Genomic DNA, 15,963 nt, shown 5'->3' on the forward strand with positions numbered 1-15,963 from the left:
CCGCCGGTTTCTGGTATGAAACGGCTGGAGAAGATGAAGATTCATCGGAATCTTCATCGTCACCGCCGTGAATTCCAGATTCCGGTGAGACCTTAATAACTCCGATCTACCTGGATCTAAACCCTAACTTACTCTACTTTTCATGCTGATTACGAATATGAACTTTGTTTTACAAAATAAACGGTGAATCTTTGTAGATCTACATTTCAGGGTTCGGTTTTCAAATCTTTTCAATCTTTTCAGAGTTCTTCGAAACAACAAGTCTTAGAACTTGTTATCTGCTTTGATTCACCGTTTATTTGTGTTTGTAAACCTTCGATGAGCTTTTGCAATGAAAACGAAGAAGTTTTTTGTGAAGTTACCTGGTTTTGATCGGAGATTCGAACAAAAGATCCACGTGAGCTTTTTGGTAAGTTTGAACCGAAAATAAATCGGTGTTCTTCTCTTCTTCTTCTTCACTAGTCCAAAACTTGCTTCGATTCTTCTTCTTCTCACTCTCTCTAACTGTGATCGTACAAGTTCATTGAATTTGTGCTTGAATTGCAGTTGTTTTGGTTCGATGATGAAGATTCACCTTCGAATCTCTGAGAACTGCAATGAATTTGCTTAATTTTGCTTCAATTTCTTGTTCTGGAAATTTAGGGTTTGATGAATGTTCTTAGTGTTCTTTGATGAATCTGGAAAACGGTTATGATTTTGATTCTGAGGAGAAGAGAGAGAATTGGGAATTGTGTTTGTGTGATGTGGCACGTTGTGAATGGAATCTGTCACTGTGCATTGATGAGTTGGCCTTTATATAGGCTGCCATGTGTGCTTGAGGCCCAATGAATTTGTGACACCTGTACTGGACTGTAACTAACTCGGCCTTGGACTGTTTTGGGACTCCGGGACCTTTCTGCAATTATTGAAAATTGAAGGGCCAAAGTACAATAATAGAAAAAGGACTTAAAACAAAATTACAAACATTTGACGACTAAAATGCAAAACTGTTAAAGGACTAAAAATGCAAATTTTAGAGACTCAGTGGACTGAAATGAAAAAAGGACTAAAATGCAAATAATAAGACTTTAAGGACTAAAATGCAATTAAAAATGAAATTGGGTAAAAAAAAATGTAAATTGAAAACAACGTAAAGTGAAACCAATAAAAAACACAAAAAGGACTAAAATGAACCAACTACACAAATGAGGTACTTCAAAGTAACCTCTCTCTGTCAAAATTTCATGTGAAATGACCAAAATGCCCCTAGGGACTAAACTGACTCTAAATGACTAAGATGCAATTTTTGAAATGGATTTTAACATGGAATTGAAACAAAAACTTATACAACAAATTGAAAGGACTCAGAGACAATTTTCAGGGACTAAAATGAGTTTGAACACAGGAAATGACTAAAATGCCCTTTTTATGAATTTTTGCAAATAACATTGAAATAAAATGCAGAGAAACATGCAATTGATCAGGGACAACTTGATATGCAAGAAAAACCTTTTGGATGGCTTTAAATGCAAGAAAATATAGACAAAGTCATAATTGAAATTTTTTTAAAACAAAGACAGTAAACCATGCAGCTAAAACATAGTAAAATATCAGGGTAAACAATATCAAATTGGCAATCACTCAATAGTAATAGACACCTATCAGAGATGGAAAAACATTTTGAGCAAGTATTTTTAGGTCCAAAATTAGGGTATAACAGCTGCCCCTATTTAAGTTTCTTTGTCCGGATAGTCAAGAGAAGAAGTCTTTGATTTGACGGGACGAAGATACTTAAATATTAACATTTGCACTGTTTTTGGACATAAAAATATGCTCTCACATTTGCAAAAACATGAATGTCGTGCAACATTTTGATTATGAATGCAAGACAAGCAAACTGGAGTCTACAGAGCATGTCATATCACTGGGGATCTAGGTAGACATTAACAGGATAGACAAACCAGGGGACAAGAAATAGGTACAAGCATTTCTTTGGATCGAACTAGCCACTTGACCCAGTAATACAAACAAGAGGTGGGTACAAGCTGTTCTTTGGATCGAACTTGTCACTTGACCGGAATCATAGACATATAGGCAGATACAAGCTGTTCTTCGGATCGAACTTGCTGCTTGATCAATATCACAACATAAGCCGGGTACAAACTGTTATTTGGATCGAACTTGTTGTTTGACCAGAGACATAGACAAAAGGCAGATACAAGCTATTCTTTGGATCGAACTTGTTGCTTGATCGAACTTGTTGCTTGATCAATATCACAGCATAAGCCGGGTACAAACTGTTCTTTGGATCGAACTTGTCGTTTGACCGGAAATACAGGCATATAAGCAGGTACAAGTTGTTCTTTGGATCGAACTAGCCACTTGACCAATAACAAGACATATAGCAAGATACAATGGAGGTTTGATTCAACAAGATACAAATTGGGGATAAATTGACATTGACTTGATTTGAAAATAGACATGACCATTATCGTTGGCCTAAGAGCAAATTGAGAGTGAATTAACATTGATGGAGGCATTGAATTGAATTGAAAGTTGTCATTGAAAGAGACATTTGAAAATGGAAAATAATCAGAGACACAGATATAGACATAGACATGGAATTGAATTTGAGAGTTTAACAGAGACATAGACATAGACATAGGTATAGACATTGGATTGAGAGTTGAAATTGCATTGGATTGGAAGTTGAGATTGGGGAGTGCAACATGTATGTATGGTATAACAACATTATCAAATATATGAGCACATAGAAAGCATGATTATGCATGTATGAATGCTTGGAAATGCATGATTGGTTTACAATTTGGCAGAGAAGTTTCACGGAGACAGACAAAACATTGGAAGATTGGGCACGTGGTGGCTCGTGCTATAATATATACACACAGGAATCCTCTTTGGAGAGACCGTTGAGAGACGTATCGAAGCCATGGCTGAGGGCAATATATCATATCACATACACAAAGCCTGCAGAAGAGGGAACCTTGGGAGATTCTTTGATACAGGTCGCCATTGCTAGGCGTGTCAGTGCTGGGTACACATCGGATGTTCGCATCTGTGGTCAATGCTTTTCATTCTTTCATTCTTTCATTTTCCATTCTTCAATCCCATTTTTGCCTGAACCGCCCTTTCGGGTTTTCGATTCACCGGGAATAAATTCTTTCCACTGCCCCATTTTTGCCTGGATTGCCTTCATAGGTTGTCAATCAGCGGGGTGCTCATTTTTGCCTAAGCCGCCCTTTCGGGTTTTCGACTTAGCGAGCTTTTCATTTTCATTTTCCATTTTTCACTTTCATTCTGTTTTTCATTCTTGCCATTGACCACAGATCATCCTGGGGAACAACCTGCTTGCAATATGTATTAGAATGGACATTGATACACATTTATTCCTGCATGTTTCACTGGAATGTACCCTATTGCTCAGGTTTGCTTTCAAAATAAACAAAAAAGGATTTTCCAATTTCCAAAGATGTTTGTTTCAGACATTGACATTATCAAATAGACAAAAAATATTTTATATATAGCATTGAAAATAGGAATAAAATAGAGTTTCAAACAAAAGCACAGGCTCAAATTGATGTAGAAGAGTGAAAGTCAGCCAAAGGCATAACTCCACGGATTTACAAAGCTTGGAAAATGGTAATTTTATTGGTTGGTGGTACATTGAACACGATGACCGCTACATTTCATAGAAATTTTGAATTCACAAGTACAGAAGCTTCTGATGAAGACGATCATTGACAGCTACCGATGACCCAAGGGGTGATAGTGATTTGCCAGATATAGTTACTTGTCTTTTATTATCAATCTCATTTTTGCATGAACCGCCCTTTCGGGTTTTCGGCTCATCGAGACGCTCATTTTTGCCTGAGTTGCGTACAATCTCAGCGAGCTTTTTCATATTCATTTTTTTGTCCCTAACTTTTGCCTGGACCGCCCTTTCGGGTTTTCGATCCACCGGGAAGCGCATTTTTGCCTAGGCCGCCCTTTCGGGTTTTCGACCTACCACGCTGTTCTTTTCATATTTTTAGACAAAGTATTTCTTGACTATATCGGCATTTACAGGATTTGGAAGTTCAATACCATCCATGTGTGTAAGGATCAAAGCACCACCAGAGAAAGCCTTCTTGACAACATAAGGACCTTCATAGTTAGGTGTCCACTTGCCCCTTGGGTCGGGTTGCTGGCTTATCCTTCTTTTCAATACAAGTTCGCCTTCCTTGAATTCACGAGGCCGAACTTTCTTGTCAAAAGCATTCTTCATTCGCACTTGATACAACTGTCCATGAGCCATAGCGTCCATGTGTTTCTCTTCAATCAAATTCAACTGGTCATACCGACTTTGACACCATTCAGCCTCAGTTAATTTTACTTCCATGATCACTCGAAGAGACAGAATCTCCACTTCCAGAGGGAGAACTGCTTCCATACCATACACCAGAGAAAAGGGTGTTGCCCCGGTTGAACTGCGCACTGTAGTACGGTAACCATGCAAGGCAAAAGGTAGCATCTCATTCCAGTCTTTGTAAGTAGTAACCATCTTCTGAACAATCTTCTTGATGTTCTTGTTAGCGGCCTCAACTGCACCATTCATCTGAGGTCTATAAGGAGAAGAGTTGTGACGTTCAATCTTGAATTCTTCACATAAAGCTTGCATCATGTTATTGTTCAGATTGGAACCATTGCCGGTAATGATCTTGTTGGGAACACCATATCGACAGATGACGTTATTCTTGATAAATTTCACTACCACTTGCTTGGTCACATTCGCATAGGAAGCAGCTTCAACCCATTTGGTAAAATAATCAATTGCCACTAAGATAAAACGATGTCCATTAGAAGCCTTTGGCTCGATTCTTCCGATCATATCAATGCCCCACATAGAGAAAGGCCATGGGGAAGAAATAACATTGAGGGCATGTGGAGGCATATGAATTTTTTCAACATAAATTTGACATTTGTGGCATCTCTTGGCATGTCTGTAGCAGTCATGCTCCATAGTCATCCAGTAATAGCCGGCTCTTAATAGTTTTCTTGACGTGGTGTGACCCGGAGCATGGGTCCCGAAAGTACCGTCATGTACATCGTGCATCAATTTCCCAGCTTCTTGTTCATCCACACATCTCAACAAGACCATGTCATAGTTCCTTTTGTATATGATTTCTCCGTCCAGAAGGAATCTACTAGCCCATCTCCTTAGGGTCTTTTTATCCCAATTGGAAGCACCAGGTGGATATTCATGATTCTGCAAGAATTGTTTGATGTTATGATACCAAGGTTTTCTATTATTCATATCTTCATCAGCCTGATCTGGCATATTTTCAATAGTAAACACGTGAACGGGTCTATCAGGACGCTGCACCTTGATTATGGGCACGTCATTCCAGTGATTCACATGAAACATGGAAGACAAAGTAGCAAGAGCATCAGCCATCTGGTTTTCATCCCGGGGGATATGGTGCAGCTCAACCTTTGTAAAGTATGTTAACAAACGTCTTGCATAGTCACGGTAAAGGATCAGCTTCTCATGATGAGTCTCCCATTCACCTTTTATCTGATTAATGACAAGCGCGGAATCACCGTAGATGTCAAGATGTTTGATTCTCATGTCAATGGCTTCTTCAATTTCCAAGATGCATGCTTCATATTCAGCTATATTGTTCGTGCACTCAAAAATTATTCGAGCAGTGAAAGGAATGTGGTGCCCCTGTGGAGTTACAATAATGGCCCCAATCCCTTTACCATAAGCATTAACAGCACCATCAAATACCAATCCCCACTTGCTATTGGGATCCGGCCCTTCATCAATCAGCGGTTCCTCACAGTCTTTTGCTTTCAAACACATAATCTCTTCATCAGGGAATTCAAACTTAATCGGCTGGTAATCATCAAGAGGTTGACAAGCAAGATGCTCAGCAAGGATACTTCCTTTGATTGCTCTTTGAGCTTTATACACAATATCATATTCAGACAACAACATTTGCCAACGTGCAATCTTTCCAGTGACAGCAGGCTTTTCAAAGATGTACTTGATTGGATCCATTCGGGATATCAACCAAGTTGTATGATTCACCAAATAATGACGCAGGCATTTGGCAGCCCAAGCTAAAGCACAACAAGTCTTTTCAAACATTGTATACCGAGTCTCACAGTCGGTGAATTTCTTGCTCAGATAGTAGATAGCATGTTCCTTCTTTCCAGTCTCGTCTTGTTGACCGAGAACACAACCCATGGATTCATCTAACACTGACAGATACATAATCAAAGGTCTTCCTTCCACTGGCGGGACAAGGATAGGTGGTTCCAACAAGTATTCTTTAATCCTATCAAAAGCTTCCTGACATTCATCATTCCATACAACAGGCTGATTCTTTCTGAGTAATTTGAAAATTGGTCCACAGGTAGTAGTCATGTGAGATATAAATCTTGAAATATAATTCAGGCGTCCGAGGAAACCTCTGACTTGCTTTTCAGTTTGAGGGGCCGGTATCTCTCTGATGGCTCGGACTTTGTCAGGATCAACTTCAATACCTCTTTGGCTGATAATGAAGCCTAGCAGCTTTCCAGATCTTACACCGAATGTACATTTGTTGGGATTCAACCGCAACTTGTACTTTCTTAATCTTTCAAACATCTTTTTCAAATACACAACATGCTGCTCTTCATCACTTGACTTCACAATCATGTCATCAACATATACTTCAATCTCTTTGTGAATCATATCATGAAACAGAGTAGTCATACCTCTCTGATACGTTGCACCAGCATTTATCAAACCAAACGACATCACTTTATAACAGAATGTTCCCCATGGAGTGATGAAGGACGTCTTTTCTCTATCTTCAGGCGACATCTGTATCTGGTTATAGCCAGCGAAACCATCCATAAAGGAGAACACTTTAGACTGAGCAGTACTGTCAACAAGCACATCAATATGTGGCAATGGGAAATTATCTTTCGGACTGGCTTTATTCAAATCTCTGTAATCAACACACATCTGAACTTTCCCATCTTTCTTTGGCACTGGTACAATGTCGGCGATCCACTCAGGATATTCAGCTGTCATGAGGAAACCTGCGTCAATTTGCTTTTGCACCTCAGCCTTAATCTTAAGAGCCATGTCTGGACGAGACCTTCTCAATTTCTGCTTGACGGGAGGGCATTCAGGCCTTGTCGGTATCCGATGCTCCACAATCTTGGGATCTAGACCCGGCATATCTTCATAGGACCATGCAAAGACATCCGAATAATGATGGAGAAGCTGAGTAATCTTCTTTTTCACTTCTGGCTCAAGTGCAGCACCAATTTTGATCTCTCGCTTGTTCTCTTCAGTACCCAGGTTGACAAGCTCAATCTCTTCCTGGTGAGGCTGAATGGCTCTTCTTTCTTGCTCAAGCAGTCGAGTGATCTCATACGGTATCTCTTCGTCATCCTCCCCGTCTTCAGCTTCGTATACAGGGAATTCAAAATTTGGAGGAACCGTAGGGTCACTGTGTTCAACGGGTTTATTATGGTTCAATCTGCATAATATGATTGGGATGATTTTAGAAAAATGTTTTTCATGCAGATTTTTGAAATTAATAAGAAAATACAGATGTTTTGGTTTTTTCTGGCATTACCATTATTTCCAAGAAAAAGGCACTAAAAGGTAAAAAACAAAGAGTCGCGGGGAAGACGACAACTTTTATTTATAACGGCAATGCCGAAACAAACACGCCCTTACAATGGCATCACTTTCGCCTTGGGCAGAGCGAAAGGATTATTATTTTGAAAACAAAGAAAAGCATGAGCAACAAGACACATTACATGGAAGCATGCATGACTAAAGGAACATCAATGGCCTCCCAATTTCTCACGGTGCCTCCTGGTACAACAAACGTGGGCACATAACTACTTTCAGCAGCATCTTCAGTAATAGCGTTAATAAACCCAGCACTATAGAAAGTTCCTGTTGAAACGCCCGAGGTCGGGGAGAAACCGAGGCCTTCTCTGCGCTTATTCTCCAGAATCTGTATCACTTTGCCCCAGCCAGCAGCTTGCCCCTCTTGAACAGCTTTCTGGGCGTCTTTCAATGAAGCCATAGTAGCACTACCTCTTCGGGGTTCTGCGCCTTCAACAGTCAAGCCTTGAAATGACGTCCCTTCAGCGGACCCTGCTTCAACACAAGAGAAAGATGACACTTGGCTAACCAGATACGCTTCTTCACCATGTACAGTGACAAGCTTACCATTCCTCACAAACTTGAGCTTTTGATGCAGAGTGGAAGTTACTTCCCCAGCATCGTGAATCCACGGTCTTCCGAGGAGGCAACTGTAAGAGGCGTTGATGTCCATGATCTGAAAAATGACCTGGAATGTCTCCGGTCCAATGGTAATTGGGAGATCTACTTCTCCAAGAACATCTTTACGAGATCCGTCAAAAGCCTTAACCAAATAACTGCTTCCCCTTAGAGAAAGTCCATGATGACTCAACTGTCTCAATGTAGACTCAGGCATTACATTTAAGGACGATCCAGTGTCCACCAACACATTGGATATCATGTCAGACTTACAGTGCACTGAGATATGCAAAGCTAAGTTGTGGTACTTCCCTGCTTCGGGGAGTTCATCGTCACCAAACCCCAAGTTATTACAAGCAGTAATGTTACCCACTATTCCGTTGAACTGATCCACGGAGACTTCATGATCAACATAGGCCTGTTTCAGCACTTTCATCAACACTTTCCTGTGAGCTTCTGAGCTTAGGAGTAAAGACAAGATGGATATTTTTGATGGAGTTTGCAGTAGTTGGTCTACAATCTTATTATCGCTCTTTTTGATGAGCCTCAAAATCTCATCCAGATTAGACTCTTCAATAGACTGGCCCGATGGGCTGGCATTCTTGTCAATAGGAGGAGCAATCGGTGGAGTTACTGTGGCAGCGGGTGTAACAACCTTCTTCTGGAACAAGGGTGGACGGACCCTTCCACTTCTCAGAGTTGTAGTTTCCTCAGCAATATTACTAACCGTAGCTGGGGATACCAGAGGCACTTCAACTCCATTCTCAATCATAGTTGCATCGTATTTGTAAGGGATTGCTTTAGTAGAGGCATAAGATATTGGGCCAGGTAGCCTGATCACTAAGGGTTCTACTTCCCTTGTCTGAGATACACTTTTGGCAGGAGAATCATGAAACACTGGCACAATCATATAAACGTCACTGGCAACCAAGTGCTTGTTGTCCATTAGACTCTGTATATCACCTTGTACGGTACAACAGCCCATAGGATTCTGAAGACACTCTGAACAGAAAGCATGATCATGTTTAAACAAGGCAGCTTGGCAGATCTTGACATGTAGTGGCACCAAAGGAGTAGCAACATTACGGACATCTAAAGCGGGGACTCCTCGAATAACCCAAGATGTTTCAACTTTATCAAAAGCCTCAATCATGTTAACAGCTGCATGATCTGGAAGCGGGTTGTCAAGAACGTGTGTAACACTATTTTCAAAAGTCAATCGTCCTCTGTCTATTAGATCCTTTACAACGTACTTCAAAGCATAACACCCTTCAACATCGTGGCCCTGAGCGCCCTGATGGAATTCACATCTGAGGTCTCGTCGGAACCTAGGAGGCAACGGCGTAGGCGGAGGCTTGCCTGGTCTGGTGACGCAGTGCCCTTTAGCTAGTAGAGTTGGGAGCAGATCAGCATACCGTATTGGTATTGGTGGAAAATAAGGCCTGGGCCGAGGGCCCTATTGTTGTGGCTGTTGCTGTTGAGCAGGAGGCTGCTGTTGGACCTGCTGGGCAATCGCATTAACGGGCACTGGTGGTTGACCCGGTGGCAGAGGATACTGCTGGTAGAATGGTGGGAAGAAGGGATGTTGAGAGTACTGCATATATTGGTAGGGTAGGGGTAACTGAGCAGCATTAATAGGAGCGACAGCAGCTGTAGACTGGTTACCGGACACCATCCCTACTTCGGATTCCTTCTTCTTATGGTGGCTGTAACACCCCGTTTTCCCAACTTGAAAATTTCATTTAAATCAGAGTATTTAATTCATAACGGAATGTCACATACTACTTAAAAATCTTAAAAATAGATAATAATAATAATAATTATCTCTCAAAATTCAACATAAAAAAAAATCTACAATCTTGCAGCGGAAAATAGTTCAACACATTAAAAGTCTTGGCACGCAGGCCTCATCAAAATCTCATAGTTTCAGTTCAACATTTATTCATAAAAAGTTCATAAGGACACGTAAGGAATAGTAGTAAAGCAAGTCCCCATCCTGTTACGTATCAGAGCACCTAGACACAATGTGAGGAGTCCACTCTGTTTTATCTTGGTTTTTCGGGTGTCAAACATTGATTACGTTTGAACCTTTTAAACCGGTGATATCTTATTTTTTCTTGGGAAGGGAAAAAGTAAGCAAAACCCTTGAGAATCGAGGTCCGGGAGTTGTTTTCGCTACGGGAAGGTGTTAGGCACCCATAACGACTATAGTATCCTATAGGAACCGTCTTTAATTTCTACGCGCGCGCTTTATTTTTAAAATGCTATTTTGAAAGGATATTATTGAACCTAAAGGGATTCTAAGTGAAGAATTGGAGGGAGAAGAATGTTTTTGGATTTTTATTTTAGTTGAATTGAAGGAATTTTGTTCCTTGCCTACGTACCCGTTTAAGGGATCAAATCCACCGTAGTTCTCTTCCAAAAATGTTTTTGTTTTTTGTTGGTTGATTTTAGGTTTGAAAATGGGAATTTGAAGAATAGTAAGAGGCCTCAAGGGCATGAGATTGTAAAAAGTGGGGGTTGAATTAGTCGTTTGCAAAATATGGTCTAAGTATGATTACTTTCATTGAATTTTTTGATTAAGAAAACAAAAGGGAAAATACAATGGGATTTTGATCCCAAGGTTTATTTTGAAAATGGTTTGGGTGATGTTGTTCACATTTGTTTGTAAAATTGATTTTTCTAGGTTTAAAGCCTAAACATACATCTAAACATACAATCCTAAACATACATCTAAACATGCATATTCTTGTAAAATGTTTACCATTTCTTGTCAAAAATTGTGAAGTTCTTCAGCCTAAAACCTTTAAAAATTTCCTAAAAAATTCATATAGGCTTCTTGATAGTTTTGTGGCATTTTGTGATAATTTTCACATGTTAAAATTGGTTAAAAGGTGAGGTGTTAATTTTCTTGCTATTTTGTGATATTTTATGCTAAAATTGATGGAAATTTGCTTGATTCCAATCCCACTTTCTTGATGAACACTTGTGACCTATGCCATTTGATTCTATGGGGTTTTAACCACTGTTTGTGTTTAATATTGCTGCATGATTGTGAATTTTGGTAGGTTACTTAGTTTACAAGTTACTTGTGTAAGTAAATAATGTAAGTGTGCCTAATTTTGCTTCTAAAATGTCAAGTTAGTCATGTTGCCTTAATTCCCATTCCAAAATCTGATTCTAAACCTTTAAAAATGTGTTGGAATGTGAGGATTATAAGTCACATGAGTCTTGCACTTTATGAGCAAATTTTAGCCATATTTGCACTCATTCTTGCCTTTATTTTGGGTTATTTTCTATGCTTTATGCTATAGTATTTCTCTTGCTTCGTTTCTTTTGATATTATCATGTGTTACTAACCATTTCATCTCATGTCTCATATTCTTCATAAGCATTCCCATTTCATTCCTTGCTTCACTTCATTTCTTGCACTATAAGTTTTGTCAAGACTTAGTATGTAAAAACTTAGGAATTTTTGTACGTTACTTTTATGCAATTTTAATTTCTTGGCAAAGAGGCCATAGAATGTATCTAGGGTATGATGTAAAGGACAATGGACTCTAATAATGTACACCGACACAAGCACCGACACATACACACACATCACTATAGTATATAGCTAGAATATGCATGTTTAGATGTATGTTTAGGATTGTATGTTTAGATGTATGTTTAGGCTTTAAACCTAGAAAAATCAATTTTACAAACAAATGTGAACAACATCACCCAAACCATTTTCAAAATAAACCTTGGGATCAAAATCCCATTGTATTTTCCCTTTTGTTTTCTTAATCAAAAAATTCAATGAAAGTAATCATACTTAGACCATATTTTGCAAACGACTAATTCAACCCCCACTTTTTACAATCTCATGCCCTTGAGGCCTCTTACTATTCTTCAAATTCCCATTTTCAAACCTAAAATCAACCAACAAAAAACAAAAACATTTTTGGAAGAGAACTACGGTGGATTTGATCCCTTAAACGGGTACGTAGGCAAGGAACAAAATTCCTTCAATTCAACTAAAATAAAAATCCAAAAACATTCTTCTCCCTCCAATTCTTCACTTAGAATCCCTTTAGGTTCAATAATATCCTTTCAAAATAGCATTTTAAAAATAAAGCGCGCGCGTAGAAATTAAAGACGGTTCCTATAGGATACTATAGTCGTTATGGGTTCCTAACACCTTCCCGTAGCGAAAACAACTCCCGAACCTCGATTCTCAAGGGTTTTGCTTACTTTTTCCCTTCCCAAGAAAAAATAAGATATCACCGGTTTAAAAGGTTCAAACGTAATCAATGTTTGACACCCGAAAAACCAAGATAAAACAGCTGGCGACTCCGCTGGGGGCACATTCGAGAGTTACGCCTAGTCTTTATTTCCACGCTTGCGCTTGTATTTTTACTTGTTTCTTTTACTTGCTTTCCTATGTGAATATATGTTTAATCTCTTGCAAACGTGTGGGGTGAGAATATCAAAAGTCCTGCACCCGGGCTGAGTGAACTTAGGATTTAGGAGGGATATAATCGACAATTCATTCCGGGGGTTGCCTCGTGTTTTGGATTATCCGATCAATCCCACATAGCTGAGGCATTTTGGGGGTGATGTTGTCGGCGCGTGTTGTCGCGTTTAGGCACTTTACTTCTAATTGTTCTATGACGCTATGAACCGTAGATAACCAAACCCATCCATGGCCATTTTCTAGGATGTAGTGCGGAGGCTAAACCGAGTGTTGTCTCGAGTTTTAGTCGTCACGCGATACTACACTCAAGTTAGACCTTCCACGCATAATCATGGAACGAGTGTTGTCTCGTGGCATCATGATATACGTCGGAGAGGTTGCAACTTGGGAACCTTTTTAGAACCCGGTTACTATATCCTAAAGCCCTAGATTCATCGGACGCCGTGTCCACACATGACTCCTCGACTTTGAACTTCAACCCACCATGTTTTCTCCGAACTTGAACATAATCATGCATTCATGCATACATGCATAAACCTTTTGTCATGCATTGTTATCGAAGGGCTTAGACAAGTTGAATCTGTAAACATTGTAGGAATGAAGATGACTAAGTCCTACAAGTTCAAGGAAGTGGATTTGGCTAGTTTGAGAGATTTGGCACTCAAGATTGAGGATCCGACTGGTTTCCGACATCGTTACGGGGCTTTACTTCCTATTCTCCATACTAATGTGGATGAGAAGCTTGTACACACTCTAGCGCAATTCTATGATCGGGGGTATCGGTGCTTTACGTTTCCATACTTTCAGTTGGTGCCTACTCTAGAGGCTTATTCTCACTTGATGGGTCTATCTATTGCTAAGGGGGTACCTTTCTCGGGACCTGAAAATCCTCCTACTCCACTGGTTATTGCTAAAGATCTCCATCTCAAGACCACCGATGTCTCCAAGAATCTTGTCACTAAGGCACGCATCCGAGGGTTCACTTCAGAGTATCTTCTTGGGAAAGCCAACCTCAATACCACTTGTCAGGACACTCTCGAGGCTATTCTTGCACTCCTCATCTATGGGCTCATTCTCTTTCCGAATCTTGATGACTTCGTGGACATGAATGCTATTATGATCTTCCACTCCAAGAATCCGGTTCCTACCTTGCTAGCTGACACATACCATGCTATTCACGATCGTTCCGGCAAGGGCCGTGGATACATTCTTTGTTGTGTGCCTCTCCTCTATAGGTGGTTTATTTCGCACCTTCCGAAGTCTTTCCACGACAATCCGGAGAATTGGTCTATTTCACAGAGGATTATGGCTCTCACTCCTAATGAAGTGGTTTAGCTCACTCCCGCTTCTAGAGTCAAGGAAATCATCTTTGGTGGTGGAAAGTTTCTTAATGTACCTCTTCTTGGTACCCGGGGTGGAATCAACTATAACCCGGAACTTACTTTGCGACAATTTGGTTTCCCGATGAGAGATAAGCCCATCAATCTTGCTACAGCTCCTTACTTCTTTCACTACTCCAATGCTCCCACGGGAATTAGAGAGGATTTCATGGAAGCTTGGTCTAAGCTTCGGAAGAAAGAGGTGAAGCATATGGGTGTAAGGTCCGGTATTGCTCACGAGGCCTATACACAGTGGGTGATAAACCAAGCTGAGGAGATTGGTATGCCTTACCCCTCTATGAGATATGTGTCTGCATCTGTTCCTACCATGCCTTTGCCTCTACTCCCACCTACCCAGGAGATGTATCAGGAGCATCTAGCTATGGAGAGTCGGGAGAAACATCAGTGGAGGGCTAGATACTATGAGGCTGAGAACTTGATCATGAATTTGGATGGAAAGGATGAGCAGCAGACTCACGAGGTCTTGACACTGAAGAAGGAGCTAGCTAAGGCTAAGAGAGAGATTGAAGAGAAAGATAGGTTGCTTATGAGAGACTCCAAGAGGGCTAGGAGTGCCCATGACTTCTATGCACGATACTGCGACTATGAGTCTGAGTCTGAGGACGATGCTTCCACTTCCCATGCTTGAGGATTTCTTTTGCCTGTTGTTTATGTTGAAATTGTCTTGTAAAACTATATGCTGGTTGTTTGTTTCCCGTCTATGTTAATTGTTGTTAGTAATGTTTACAAGTTTCTAATCTGTCTAAAACCCTTCGATAACACAAAAAGAGTCTTTTTGCATATGCATTAACATATTTCATGCATCATATGCATTCATTGGTCACAAAAAACTTCTCTCGTGCTCATTGCCTCCTGGTTTTGTCTGCCGCAGTCTGAAAAGTGGCTCGTACTCGCAAAGTCTACCAACCAGATAGAGTTCATCAAACAAGATTTCACAAGAGAAGAATGATGGCTAACTTTGAAGAAGAAAATGCTCAGCTCCGTGCCGAATTAGCTGCTATGAAAGAAGACTTGGCTAAGGCTCATGACGCTATGTCCACTATGATGGCTGCACAAGAACAACCAGCCACTTCTGTCCCAGTTACTGCTGAGATTCCTGTGTCCACTTCTATGCCTCAAGTGACTACTGTTGTTACCGACCCTATTGTACACACTGTGCAACAGGTGATTGATGTTGACACTCCGCGAGGACAAGATCCCGCAATGGAAGCTATGAAAAGACAGTGAAGGGAGTTCGCTGGAGAACTCCGTGAGGTCAAGGCTAGCCGGGGAAGCAATGGTGCTCCTGCTAAAGCTCGTGATCTATGCTTGGTGTCCCGATTCGAGGTTCCTAAGAAATTCAAAGAGCCAGAATTTGACAAATACAATGGGACCTCTTGTCCACACAACCATGTTATCCGGTACGTCCGAAAGATGGCAAACTACGCAGATAATGATGCACTAATGATCCATTGCTTCCAGAGTAGCTTGACAGATGATGCAGCAGATTGGTACACTAGTTTGAGCAAAGACAACATCCATACTTTTGAGGAACTCGCTACTGCTTTTGAAAGCCATTATGAATTTAATACCCGTCTGAAGCCGGATAGGGACTCTCTTAAGGCTCTGTCTCAGAAGTCAGATGAAACCTTCCGTGAATATGCCCAGAGGTGGAGAGGGGCAGCTGCCCGTGTCTCTCCCCGACTTGATGAGGAAGAATTAACACAGACATTCCTGAAAACTCTGAAGAAGGAATATAAGGAAAGAATGATAGTCTCTGCTCCAAATAATTTCTCCGACATGGTTACTATGGGAACTCGTCTAGAGGAGGCTGTCAGAGAGGG

At 40.6% G+C, this 15,963-nt stretch overlaps 1 pseudogene; it reads left to right on the forward strand.

Annotated features, from left to right (window-relative positions):
* The first annotated feature begins 9,575 nt into the window (after positions 1-9,575).
* Positions 9,576-15,963, forward strand: part of LOC146937496 (uncharacterized) — a 31,588-nt pseudogene continuing 25,200 nt past the window's right edge.

Source organism: Medicago sativa, chromosome 3 (assembly GCF_051527215.1).
Source record: "Medicago sativa cultivar Bolivia chromosome 3, Bolivia_mono, whole genome shotgun sequence".
NCBI classification, from domain to species: Eukaryota; Viridiplantae; Streptophyta; class Magnoliopsida; order Fabales; family Fabaceae; genus Medicago; species Medicago sativa.